The sequence below is a fragment of the Phocoena sinus genome, chromosome 2 (genome assembly GCF_008692025.1).
Source record: "Phocoena sinus isolate mPhoSin1 chromosome 2, mPhoSin1.pri, whole genome shotgun sequence".
Lineage (NCBI taxonomy): Eukaryota > Metazoa > Chordata > Mammalia > Artiodactyla > Phocoenidae > Phocoena > Phocoena sinus.
In genome coordinates this window covers 168,523,148-168,532,771 of record NC_045764.1, presented here as the reverse complement: position 1 = coordinate 168,532,771, position 9,624 = coordinate 168,523,148, and the positions used below count along the sequence as shown (strand labels likewise).

Here is a 9,624-nt window from a genome sequence, read left to right as displayed (position 1 = left end):
CTTCTCCCAGTTTCCAGTGGCTCCAGGCGGTCCTTGGCTTGTGGCTGCGTTAAGTGTCTCCATTTTCACAGGGTTACCTCCCCAGTGTCTCTCTGTGTTAGATCTCTCTCTGTTTTTCTCATATTTAAAGGACACTTGTCTGAAATTGAGTTATTTGTAGTGAGGTGGATGGACCTAGAGTCTGTCATACAGAGTGAAGTAAGTCAGAAGAAAAATAAATATACGCAAATGCATATATATGGAATCTAAAAAAAAAAAAGGTTCTGAAGAACCTAGGGGCAGGACAGGAATAAAGATGCAGATGTAGAGAATGGACTTGAGGACACGGGGAGGGGGAAGTGTAAGCTGGGATGGAGTGGCATGGACATATATACACTACCAAATGTAAAAGAGATAGCTAGTGGGAAGAAGCTACATAGCACAGGGAGATCAGCTTGGTGCTTTGTGACCACCTACAGGGGTAGGATAAGGAGGGTGGGAGGGAGATGCAAGAGGGATGGGATATGGGGACACATGTATACATATAGCTGATTCACTTTGTTATACAGCAGCAACTAACACAACAATGTAAAGCATTTATACCCAATAAAGATGTCAAAAAAATAAAGGACACGTCATTAGTTTTAGGACCCACCCTAAATCCAAAATGATCTCATCTTACCCTGGATTAGATCTGCAAAGACCCTTTCCCCAAATAAGGTCACATTTACAAGTTCCCAGAGTTAGGACATGGGCATATCTTTGGGGAGCCACCACTGAACCCACCCCTGGAGGTAAGGAAAAGGAGGAATTGCTGTGAACCCATTTCTCTTACTGGCACATCATTCTAAGAAGGTCCAAAGCAGACCTCTCCCCTTGGCACTCACCATCCAGCCATGCAGAAGGTGACCTGCATGTACCTGTGATGCTCTGGGTGGGGCTTCAGTGCTATCCTTGCAAGTTCCAGGGAGATGAAAACCCTGGAGGCAGCAAGTGACAGATGGGGCTCAAGACCCCCTGTTTTTGTCACTGTAACAAAATATCAGGGACTGGGTGGCTTAAAGAATAGAAATTTATTTTCTCCAGTTCTGGAGGTTGGAAGTCCAAGATCAAGGTGCTGGCAAGGTTGGTTTCTTGACTTGCAGCTGGTCACCTCCTCTCTTTGTCCTCACATGGCCTTTGTGTGCAGGCACTCCTGGTATCTCTTCCTCTGCCTATAAGGACACTAATCCTATCAGATCAGGGCCCCACCCTTATGACCTCATTTAACCTTAATTACCTTCTTAAAGGCCCCTTCTTCAACTTCAGTCACACACTGAGGGTTAGGGCTCCAATACTGAATTTGAGGGGACACAGGTCAGTCCATACCACCCTTTTGATTAACTTCACCAATGGAACCAACATCTAGATTGATCTGGCCTACAGGATGTTGGATTTCTTAGGTTATACATGGTTTTTCCCAGTGTTTTTGTTTATTTGTTTGTTTTTTTAGTATTGGAGTATCGTTAATTTACAACGTTGTGTTAGTTTCAGGTGTATAGCAAAATGATTTAGTTATATATATTCATACATCTTCCCAGTTTTATTAATCAATACTGCCCATCAGAGCTTCTGCCATGTGTAGACATTTCATTAAGATCTTTGTGGGTCTCTGCTTAATAATTCTGCTAGAAGAGCCCCACACATTGAACACTGAAAGCAGTGAAGGGACCATGCTGGGCATTTATACACTATATGTTCAAGCCTTACTTCACCCTCCCCCTATCAGCGGGGATGATGATTTGTTCCATTTGATTGACGAGGAGCTTGAGGCTCAGAAAGGGGAGATCTCCCAGCTAGGAAGTGTCAGAGAGGCACCAGGAAACCACATCTATCTGACTCCAGGGGCTGTGTTTCTCCCCCTGCCCTTTTCCTTACCTCTGTTGGTTCAGAGAGGAACCTTGAACATCCAACTCGGGTGCTGTTCCCCTTCCTTTTACTCCAAAAAAGATATGCTTTTCCCCATCCAGCAGCTTCTTCATCTCTCTTTGGAAGGTTGCAGGCCTGGCCAGATACATTGCTGTCTTCAGTAATCCAAAAGCCATCTCCACGGGGACATCCGCTGGCCCACGCAGCCTTCTCACTGCCTGCTATTACGTTCAGTACTTGAGGGAAAATCCTTCCCCACACGTAGCAACGGTTTACAGACCAAGCCGAGCTGAGGGCTTCCAAGTAGAGGGGTCATTTGGATATTGACCAGCATCTTGATGGGATGGAGGTGACCACCAGCCAGCCAAAGAACTAGCTATGAAGAGTGGATGTGTCTCTTTGCTGTGAAGTGGGGTGGACTTCAAGGACGTTCATTCTTTCCAGTGCGTGGGGCATTCTCATCACTGCCACTGGAAATTTAGATGCATTCGCCTTTTGTGAAGAGTGGCTTGTTTTCAGGGCAAAGCTGAAGAGATCCAGAATGCAGCAGCCTCTCACACACGGTTATCCCCAGAAGCATCTGTTGCCAGAACGACAGAATGCGCTCCAGTTTGCTTTTGTTTGCATCCTCTCTGGAAATGAGCGCTTTTCGGTCATTGCGATCCCCTTTAGTTGAATTGTTGAGGCCGTCTCTTTCTTTGCCGTCCTGGGGGGTTGGTCTGCATTCGGTCCAAATTACGTGACTGCCGACAGAGGCACTGAAAGTGCTTTAGCAGGCAGAGCAGGACAAGGTGGTGGGAATGACTCTCGTCTGGGGATGGAGAGCCAGGCTGCTTGGCTCTGCTTCCCAGGCCCCGTGAGGCTGGTGACACAGGCGAGCGTTTTCACCTCTCAGAGGTATGGTTGCCTCCGGCATAAAAGCAGAGTTAGTAACTCACGTGCCTTTGTTCTTTCCAGGGCAAAGGACAGCAACCTTAGAAGCACAAAAGTAACTTTTTCCCCCTTTTCTCTCCGAGAGGGAGGGCTGGGTGGACTCTTCAAATGAATTGGAAGTGCATTGGGAGAATATGATGTTGATAACAGCTCATACTTTTTTTTTTTTTTTTGCGGTACGCGGGCCTCTCGCTGTTGTGGCCTCTCCTGTTGCGGAGCACGGGCTCCGGACACGCAGGCTCAGCGGCCATGGCTCACGGGCCCAGCTGCTCCGCGGCATGTGGGATCCTCCCGGACTGGGGCACGAACCCGTGCCCCCTGCATCGGCAGGCAGACTCTCAACCACTGTGACACCAGGGAAGCCCAACAGTTCATACTTTTGCCTGTGGAATATTGCATCTAAGTGTTCTGTTTCTAGACCCACGACAGAACATCTGGGAGGTCAAATGCAAGCTATAGGAACATGGTCTCTTTTGAAAAAAAAAAACAAAACCATCCACCCTGGACTGCTCGGCAAGCATGAGTGAGGCATTTTCCCATTTAATGCTGGTGATAATGGATGAAATAGAGCGATGAATGTTCCAGATGAGGAACGGAGGCTCGGGGAGAAGGGGCAGGTCCAGGATCTCACTGTAACTGGCTGCATCTGTGAGGCAGGGGCAGCTGAGCTCAGAGTCCCGGACAGGGGCCTCCCAGGCGTGCCCAGAACACCAGGAGAGGGGTCTGAGCAGACAGGGCCAAGAAGGGATCCTGCACCTCAGGTCAGGGGGTGAGGAGAGGCCACGATTGAGACTTGGGTCTTCAGTCCAGGGCCAAGTCAACTGGAACAGCTCTGTAAACTGGGTGTGGGGTGCACTGGGGCCAGAGGTTCAGGAAGGTGCTGTGAGTTGGGTGCATGCGTCAGTAGCCTGCTCCTGCCTTCCGTGAGGGCGGGGACAGGCCTGCCAGATGGAAGATTCTGGGTGTGAGAGGCACTGAGGGAGCACATGGTGAAGCCTGGATTGACATTCCTGCACCAGGGCCACTTAAGACTCGGCTGAGGGCTGTGTGAACGCAGAGTCCCCATGGGGACAGCACTATTTTTAGCCAACACTGGGACGAAGGTCCATGATGAAAAGTGACTACTTCTTGTCTTGACTATCATTGCTGCTGTTCCATCCCACGGGGCTGCCCACCCCTGCCCCCGTTCAGCCTTGTTCTCAGGACCCTACATCATGCCCTCACTTTCTTTGTCCTTTCTGAATCTCTCTCCTCCCCCTTCTCTCCCAGGATCTGTTCCTTCTCCATTTCGTGCCCTTCCCTCCTCCAATGCCTTTGCCCTTTGCTAGGAGCTGGGGATACAAAGATAAACAGGGCAGAGCTCCAGCCAAGGCAGGAGACAGACTCTGAAACATGAATTCCGTGGGGACAGTGACCAATGTGGAGTGAGCGGTTGGTGCAGGGCCAAGCACGGGACCTGGGGAGACAAGGGGGCATGCAGGCTTCCCTGGGAGCCCTGGCCCTGCCCCGGTTTTCGTATCTGTGCCCTGAGCCTACTGATACCGGCTGCTTCAGGGGGTGTCCAGGACCTAATTGGATGCCGCCTATAAATAGAGCCCTTAGCCCAGCACCTGGGCAGGACACATGCCCAGCCCGTGCTGGCTGCTCTGTCATCCCCATCATTGTTATTCTACCTGGGAAGGGAAAGAGATGGAGTCAGGAAAGACTTCAGGATTAATAAAGGTTTTAAACACTCATGCCTGAAGCCTTTACCGAGGGGACCACATACCACACGAAGGATGTGCAGGTGGAATTTAAAGAGGCTGCGGTGAGGGAGCCCGGGGGCCACAAGAGAGGGGCTGAATCCTGGGATGGGGGCTGCGGGGCCGGATTAGCGGGGCTTTAGCAGGACAGTGCTCATTAACAGGGGCTGATCCCCAGCTTTTCTTCCCCTTGGAATGACGCTCCCGGTGTCCTCTCTGAGACAAAGATGTCACCGGCTCAGGCTAATGAGGTTGATTGTGCCTTAAATTGGCGATGGCTCTCTTCACGGCTTAGGACACACACAGTTCTGTGGGTCACTTGGGAAGGGCTCCTAGCTTTTAAAGACAGTGAATTTATACCAGAAAGTGGTGAGGGAGTTAAAATCTGTATCCATATCTGTTTCATATCTCTCTCTATCTGTATATCTATATCTATCTATGCAGGCTTACAGAGAGATATCTTGGGTTTCATTCCAGGTCACCACAATAGACTGAATATCACAGTAAAGGGAGTCACATGAATTTTTTGGTTTCCCAGTGCATATAAAAATTATATTTGCACTATACTGTAGTCTACTAAGTGTGCGATAGCATTATGTCTGTCTCAACTTTCCACATGCCTTCCTTACAAAGCTTAATCATTTCTAGCTTTTGATTTAAAGTAAGAAACATGCGACCCTTCTTTCACTTGAACACTTAAAGGGTAACCATTGTAGGGTTATTAATTGGCCTAATTTCAAGACTGTTGTACCTCAGAGAATAGGGAGACTCGAGGAGAAGGAGGGAGATGGGGGAGTAGCTGGTTGGTGGAGCAGTCAGAACACACACATCATTTATTGGTCAAGTTTACCGCCTTCTGTGGGCACAGCTCTTGGTGCCCCCAAACAATTACAATAGTAACGTGAAAGATCACTGACCACAGTCACCATAACGAATATAATAAGAATGAAAATGTTTGAAGTACTACTAGAATTGCCAAAATGTGGCACAGAGCTGTGAAGTGAGAAAATGCTGTTGGAAAAATGGCACCAGTAGACTAGCTCAACGCAGGGTTGCCACAGTTAAACCAGGTGTGCCTGTCCTGTATCCCTATCTCTATCTCTATACCCAAATCTGTCCCATAGGACAACACAAGTATTCATTCATTTCTATTCTTTTTCTTTCTTTTTTTAGGATTCCATAAACCATTCATGCCCGTGTAAAATTTTAAACTATACAGGACGGTGTAAGTAAGGAGTGAAAATCTTCCCTTCCTCTTTAACGCTTTTAAAAAAATGTTTATTGGAGTATAGTTGGTTTAAAATACTGTGTTAGTTTCAGGTGTACAGCACAGTGATTCAGTTATACATATACATATATTCATTCTTTTTCGGATTCCTTTCCCGTATAGGTTATTATACAACATAGAGTTCCCTGTGCAGGGTCCTTGTTTGTTATCTATTTTATATATAGTAGTGTGTGTATGTTAATCCCAAGTTCCTAATTTATCCCTCCCCGTCATGTTTCCCCTCTGGTAAGTTTTTTTTTGAAATCTGTGAGTCTCTTTCTGTTTTGTAAATAAGTTCGTTTATATCATTTTTTAAAAAATTAGATTCCACATATGAGTGATATCATATATTTGTCTTTCTCTGTTTGACTTACTTAGTACGATAATCTCTAGGTCCATCCACGTTGCCGCAAATAGCAATATTTCATTCTTTTTTATGGCTGAGTAATATTCCATTGTATACATGTACCACGTCTTCTTTATCCATTCCTCTGTTGGTGGACATTTAGGTTGCTTCCATGTCTTCTTGGCTATTGTAAATAGTGCTGCAATGAACATTGGGGTGCGTGTATCTTTTTGCATTTTCGTTTTCTCTGGATATATGCCCAGGAGTGGGATTGCTGTATCATATGGTAGTTCTATTTTTAGTTTTTTAAGGAACATTTAATGCTTTTCTTGAGGGAGAGCCACTGTTTAAAGTTTGGAAGTCCCAGGCCATCTCTCTCTCTCTCTCTCTCTCTCTGGATGGGTATGTGTGTTTTCATTAAACAGTGCATCGTGAACAACTCATGAACTTCTCCATGTGTCATGCAGATCAGTCTCCTGCCCTCAGTGGGAACCAGTGTGCCTGATTTCTTGACCCATCTCCTTATTGCTACTTAGGAAGCCACCTCTGACCTTTAATTGTCACAGCTGACACTCAGAGACCACTGTGCAAGGCTCCTATTTGCCCTTTCCCCTGGGGGACAGGATCCCACAGGAGGAGTTGCTGGCTAGTCACACTGCCCCCCTGCAGGTGTCAGTCTTAGCTGTGCCAGGCTGAGAGGTGGGGGTGACGACAGCCTGGCACAGCCTGTCTCTCGCTAATAGAGAGGCTGGCATGTTTTGTACTGCTTGTTGGCGTTTCTTCTCTCTTACGTGAATTGCCTGTTCATACCCTTCATTTTTCGATGGGACCTTTGGCCCTTTACTGTCAGAGCTTTAAGCCGGCCAGGGCAACCTCTGGCCTTTATGTGTGCTCCAAATATTTTCTCTCAAGCTGTCATTTGTATTTCCACTTTATCTGTGGTCTTTTGCTGTATAGAACGTTTACTCTTTATGGAGTAAAATTTGTGAATCTATTTCTCAAAGGCTTCCGGATTCTGTCTTGCTTAGAAGGGCCTGCTCTACTCCAAGATTATGACACTAGTTGTCTGTACTTTTTTCTAGTACTTTTATAGTTTGATTGATTGCATGTCGGTCTTTAATCCACCTGGAATTTATTTTAGGGTGATGTAAGAGTTTACTTTTACATTTTTCAAAGTGATGGTCAGTTGTTTCAATGCTCTTTACTATATAATCAATCACCCCCCACCACTGATTTGTAATATAGCATTATCTCTATTTTTCTGTGACATCCTATCCCTGTCTATCTATCTATCATCTCCCCCTTGGTTGTGTTCCATTGGTTCATTTGTCTGTTACCATGTTGTGTAACTAGCCTAGTTTTATGGTACCTCTGAATATCTGATGGGGTAATATCTTGTTCTCCTCCATTAGTTTTTTTCCCTCCATAAATTTAGCAGCTAATTTTGTTTTGCCATTTAATTTCTAACTCCCAGAGAAGTAAATATCTGTTGGTATTTTGATTGGAATCACACTGGACTTTATAGATTAATTTGTAGAGAACGCATCTTTACAATACTGAGTATCACCATCCAGGAATATGGTGTATCAGTTACCTCTTGCTGTCTAACAAAGCATCCCGAAACTCAGTGGGCTTAAAACACATCTATTTATTATTGGTCTGTAAGTTGGCTGGACGTGGCGGATCTGAGCTGGGCTTGTCTGGGTAGCTCCCCTTCAAGTTATAGATACATCTGGTTGGGCTTAGCTCTTCACTGAAGTTGGGGCTTAGGTCGGCTCCCTTTTTATTCCTTTTGGGCATCAGGTCTGGGATAAGCTTCTTTCATGGAAATGGGAGAGATGCAGGAAAGCAAGCAGAAGTCTCTTAAGACCTAGGCTCCAAATTGTACACTGTTACTTCTGCTTACATGCTGTTGGCAAAAGCAAGTCACATGGTTTAGCCTAGAATCAAGGGATGGAGGAATATACTCTGCCCGCAAGGAGGCCAAGGTAAGGAATGGATTCAGACAGAGATGAAGAATTGGGACCAGTAACGCAGTTGACCTCAGGGTATACCTTGTATTTAGCTAGTTCTTCTTTTTGTTTTTTAGTAAAGTTTTATGGTGTTTTGCATATAAATTGCATGATGCTCATTAGGTTTACTCCTAGGTGTTTTACAGTTCTCATTGTGTTAGTGAGATCTTCTTTCCATTACACATTACAATCGTGTTTTTTTGGCATACAGAGAAATGATGGATTTTTGTTTTTTTATATCATATCCAACCACTTTATCAAACTCTTACAGGTTCGGTATGATATTCAGTGGATTTACTAGGTGGATAATCATATTATCTGAAACTATAATAATTTTGCCTGTTCTTTTCCTATATTTGTTTCTCTTATTTCTTTTCCTTACCTTATTGCATGCACCAAGTCCTCCAGAAAATAGTGAATGTCTTGGTGTTTGTGGCAGGCATCCTTGTTTTCTTTAAAGGGATTGCTTCTGGGTGCCGCTGACAAAGATTATATTTGCTCTTGGTTGTCCCATGACAAATAACGGTAAATACTTAAAGTGAAATAGGCCTCCTAGAAAATTAAAAACTTTCAAAGTCAGTGTGAGGAAGGTACATCCATGCAGTAACGAATTGTTAGTTTGCAATCTTTTGGCTGCAAGAAACAGTTATCAACTCAACCCACCTTAATTAAAAAAAAACAAAAAACAAAACGGCACTTATTATAAGGATGTAGGGCAGGAGCACAGGTAAGCTTTTTTTTAATATGGAATGCTTCACAAATTTGCATGTCATCCTTGTGCAGGGGTCATGCTAACCTTCTCTGTATTGTTCCACTTTTAGTATATGTGCTGCCAAAGTGAGCCCAGAGCTAAGCTTGATGAAGGCCTTAGAAGGTCACTCAGGTTCTCCCTTCGTCTCTCATCTCCATTCCTTTTTGTGTCTCTGCTTTATTTTTATGTCCCTGCAGACCTACGTTCTCTGTTCCCCATGTCACAGGGCAAACCATGCTTACCAGCCACGTGAACAAGGTCTCATTCCTTCTTTCTCTGTCTCTCATCACTCTCTCTATTTCTCCATGACTCAACTCCAGATTCTAAGGGAAGGAACTCTGATCAGCCCTAAATGAGTTGGATGTGCTCCCCCTTCCCCCCCAAAACTCCATGGTCAGGGCACAGAAATGCTTCATTCTACCTGGTCAAGAGCATCCCCCCCTCTGGATCTGGGGACGTAAGGGGAGGTTGTTTTGGATGGAAGACATTCCATAGATGTCACTTGTACAGAGAGTGCCCCCAACACAGTGGTAGGAGTACTGGATTTAGAGCTGAGAGACTTCAAGCCAGATCCTGACTCCGCTTTGGACTTTCTCTTTGACCTTGGAAACGTCAACAGCCCCCAGCCCTCAGCTTCCCTATTTTTTCCAGCTTTATCGGCAAATAAAAATTGTAACTATATTTAA

General features: G+C 45.4%; 1 non-coding gene across 1 annotated transcript; it reads right to left on the bottom strand.

Annotated features, from left to right (window-relative positions):
• Positions 1-8,925: 8,925 nt before the first annotated feature.
• Positions 8,926-9,032, bottom strand: LOC116750049. The gene has a single exon (XR_004348793.1). It is a non-coding gene; the product is annotated as a U6 spliceosomal RNA (small nuclear RNA).
• Between the last annotated feature and the right edge of the window lie 592 nt (positions 9,033-9,624).